Here is a 4,492-nt window from a genome sequence, read left to right on the forward strand (position 1 = left end):
CAGTTTGCACAGGATCGGTACAATCCGAAACATCACACCTGCGGGACAGGACAGGATGGCAACATCAACTGCCCGAGTTACACAGGAACGCACAATCCCTCCATCAGTGCTCAGACTGTCCGCAATAGGCTGAGAGAAGCTGGACAGAGGGCTTGTAGGCCTGTTGTAAGGCAGGTCCTCACCAGACATCACCGGCAACAACTTTGCCTATGGGCACAAACCCACCTTCGCTGGACAAGACAGGACTGGCAAAAAGTGCTCTTTACTGAATTGTCACGGTTTTGTCTCCACCAGGGGTGATGGTCGGATTCCCGTTTATTGTCGAAGAATGAGTGTTACACCGAGGCCTGTATACTCGAAGCGGGATCCGATTTGGAGGTGGAGGGTCCATCATGCGTCTGGGGGGTGTGTCACAGCATCATCGACCTGAGCTTGTTGTCAATTGCAGGCAAAATCTAACGCTGTGCGTTACAGGGAAGACATCCTCCTCCCTCATGTGGTACCCTTCCTGCAGGTTCATCCTGCCATGACCCTCCAGCATGACAATGCACACTTCTTTGTGTATTACTGCAAGACAGGAATGTCAGTGTTCTGCCATGGCCAGCGAAGAGCCCGGATCTCAATCCAATTGAGCACGTCTGGGACTGTTTGTGTCGGAGGGTGATTGCTAGGGCCATTCCCCCCAGAAAGTGTCCGGGAACTTGCAGGTGCCCTTGGTGGAAGAAGTGGAGTAACATCACACAGCAAGAACTGGCAAATCTGGTGCAGTCCATGAGGAGATGCACTGCAGTACTTAATGCAGTTGGTGGCCACACCAGATACTGACTGTTACTTTTGATTTTTGACCCACCTTTGTTTCAGGGACACATTATTAAATGTGTTAGTCACATGTCTGTGGAACTTGTTCAGTTAATGTCTCAGTTGTTGAATCTTGTTATGTTCCTACAAATATTTACACATGTTAAGGTTGCTGAAAATAAACTCAGTGACAGAGAGAGGACGTTTCTTTTCTTTGCTAAATTATTATATACAATATAGCGGCGCAGCGTAGCCTAGTGGTTAGAGCGTTGGACTAGTAACGAAAGGTTGCAAAAATTAATCCCCAAGCTGACAAGGTACAAATCTGTTGTTATGCCCTTGCAAGGCAGTTAACCCACTGTTCCTGGGCCGTCATTGAAATTAAAAAAAAATCTTAACTGGACTTGCCTAGTTAAATAAAGGTAAAATAAAAAAAAATGTACAGGTCAAGTCGGAAGTTTACATACACCTTAGCCAATACATTTAAACTCAGTTTTTCAATTCCTGACATTTAATCCTAGTAAAATTCCTGTTTTAAGGTCAGTTGGATCACCACTTTATTTTAAGAATGTGAAATGTCAGAATAATAGTAGAGAGAATGATTTATTTCAGCTTTTTAGCCTTGCACAAGCTTCCCTCAATAAATTGGGTGAATTTCTGCCATTCCTCCTGACAGAGTTGGTGTAACTGAGTCAGGTTTGTAGGCCTCCTTGCTCACACACGTTTTTTCAGTTCTGCCCACACATTTTCTATGAGATTGAGGCAGGGCTTTGTGATGGCCACTCCAATACCTTGACTTTGTTTGTCCTTAAGCCATTTTGCCACAACTTTGGAGAATGCTGGGTCATTGTCCATTTACTTGTGTCATTGCCAAAGTAGATGTCTTAACTCGACTTGCCCAAAACTATGGTTTGATTACAAGACATTTGTGGTGTGGTTGAAAAACGAGTTATAATGACTCCAACTGTTCTCTCTCTCTCTCTCTCTCTCTCTCTCTCTCAAAAAATCAGGGAAATGATGGAGACAATTACATTGATTGAAGCCACAAACAATATGCAATATTAAGCTGATCGACCCCCTCACAAGTAACAGTAAATCTACAGTATGATGCAACTCACCCCCACCCCCGTCCTCCTGTCGGTACTGCTTCCAGGCTCGGCCTGTGTCACTGAAACAGGAAGCAGGTAGCCGCTGACCCAGTCTGAGCCTCCGTTAGCGCCCCTGTGTGGAGATGGCCGTCACCTCTACTCTGTCCCTGAGGTCCAGCTGCAGCCACGGCTGCCTGTCTGTCACCTGGGGAGACCAGCCTCCCGCTCCCTCGGGAGACCAGAGAGAGAAACATTCCTTTTAGAATTCAGTCATGAACAGTTTGGATCGAATTATTCTGTCTTGAGTCAAGATAAACCTTTACCCCTGTGGGCCTCCCTACCTGCAATGCAATTGCTGCTAAATTCTTGCAATTGCTGGTCTGCATGGAGAGTATCATGTGTTTGCTAGGATCCTCTGTATAGCATGTGAAAGGTGATTGTGTGCAATATGAACTAACCCCCTCTATCACGCGCATGAACTAACCCCTCTGTACGCGGCAAACTAATCCCCTCTGTCACGCGGCATAAACTAATCCCTCTGTCACGCGGCATAACCTAACCCCTCGTCACGCGGCATAAACTAACCCCGGTCTGTCGCCGGCATAAACTAACCCCCTCCTTCGGTCACGTCACGCGCATAAACTAACCCCCTCGTCACGCGGCATAAACTAACCCCTCTGTCACGCGGCATAAAACTAACCCCCTCTGTCACGCGGCATAAACTAACCTCTGAGCGCGGGGGATTAAAACTAACCCCCTCTTGGTGCACGTCGGCCATAAAACTATACCCCTACTGTACACGCGGCATATAAATAACCCCTCTGTCACGATGTGTGGTGAACGGACATAACTAACCCCCTCTGTCACGCGCATAAAACTGAACCTCCGCTCTGTCACCGGCATAAACTAACCCCCTCTGTCACGCGGCCATTCCTCCTGACAGAGTTGGTGTAACTGAGTCAGGTTTGTAGGCCTCCTTGCTCACACACGTTTTTTCAGTTCTGCCCACACATTTTCTATGAGATTGAGGRCAGGGCTTTGTGATGGCCACTCCAATACCTTGACTTTGTTGTCCTTAAGCCATTTTGCRACAACTTTGGAAGWATGCMTGGGGTCATTGTCCATTTACTTGTGTCATGCACAAAGTAGATGTCTTAACCGACTTGCCAAAACTATGGTTTGATTACAAGACATTTGTGGTGTGGTTGAAAAACGAGTTATAATGACTCCAACTGTTCTCTCTCTCTCTCTCTCTCTCTCTCTCTCTCAAAAAAAATCTGGGAAATGATGGAGACAATTACATTGATTGAAGCCACAAACAATATGCAATATTAAAGCTGATCGACCCCCTCACAAGTAACAGTAAATCTACAGTATGATGCAACTCACCCCCACCCCGTCCTCCTGTCGGTACTGCTTCCAGGCTCGGCCTGTGTCACTGAACAGGAGCAGGTAGCCGCTGACCCAGTCTGAGCCTCCGTAGCGCCCCTGTGTGGAGATGGCCGTCACCTCTATCCTGTCCCTGAGGTCCAGCTGCAGCCACGGCTGCCTGTCTGTCACCTGGGGAGACCAGCCTCCCGCTCCTCGGGAGACCAGAGAGAGAAACATTCCTTTTAGAATTCAGTCAATGAACAGTTTGGATCGAATTATTCTGTCTTGAGTCAAGATAACCTTTACCCCTGTGGGCCTCCCCTACCTGCAATGCAATTGCTGCTAAATTCTTGCATTGCTGTCTGCATGGAGAGTATCATGTGTCTGCTAGGATCCTCTGTATAGCATGTGAAGTGATTGTTGTGCAATATGAACTAACCCCCTCTATCACGCTGCATGAACTAACCCTCTGTCACCGGCCTCATAAAATAACCCCTCTGTCACCGGCATAAACTAACCCCTTCTGTCACCCGGCATTAAACTAACCCCCCTCTGTAAGCGGGCATAAACTAACCCCTCTGTGCCGCGAATAAACTAACCCCCTCTGTCCACCGGCAATAAACTAACCCCCTCTGTCCCACCGGCATAAATAACACCCCTCTGTCACCGGCATAAACTAACCCCCGCGCTCCTGTCACGCGGCATATACAACCCCCGAGAGGATTAAAACTAACCCCCTTGGTATGCAACGGTCGGTTTCCATAAAAACTATAACTCCCTACTGTAACACGCGGCATATAAACATAACCCATCTGTCAGAGTGTTGTGGTGGAAGCGGGACAATTAACATTAACCCCCTCTGTACGCACGAGGTTGCATTAAACTAACATCACCTCTGGTCGAAGATTTGCGGCATTAAAACTAATTAAACCACATGCCGAGTGTCACCGCGGCCAAAATAAACTTTGCTCTAATAAGACTTCCATCTGCCTGCGTTCCTGTCATCGCGCAGATTAGGATATAAACTAACGTCCTTCGCTGTATCCGGCACTTTCTGGTCTACGTGTTTTATTTGGTGTATTTCGTGGCGGTTCTAAATCTAACTATGGTGCTGTATTGGCTAATGGCTTAACTCCACTCTGTCACGAATGTTTTTAAGCGGTACAATGATATATTTAAGCTAATACTGTGTCACTTCTCTAAGCAATTGCCGCCCCCCGATCATGCAACGCATT

The 4,492-nt window shown here is 47.2% G+C and overlaps 1 pseudogene; it reads right to left on the reverse strand.

The window, feature by feature from the left end:
- The window catches only part of LOC111959514 (contactin-associated protein-like 5), a 121,165-nt pseudogene that overhangs the window by 75,078 nt on the left and 41,595 nt on the right, over window positions 1-4,492 (reverse strand).

This window comes from Salvelinus sp. IW2-2015, linkage group LG36 (assembly GCF_002910315.2).
Source record: "Salvelinus sp. IW2-2015 linkage group LG36, ASM291031v2, whole genome shotgun sequence".
NCBI lineage: Eukaryota > Metazoa > Chordata > Actinopteri > Salmoniformes > Salmonidae > Salvelinus > Salvelinus sp. IW2-2015.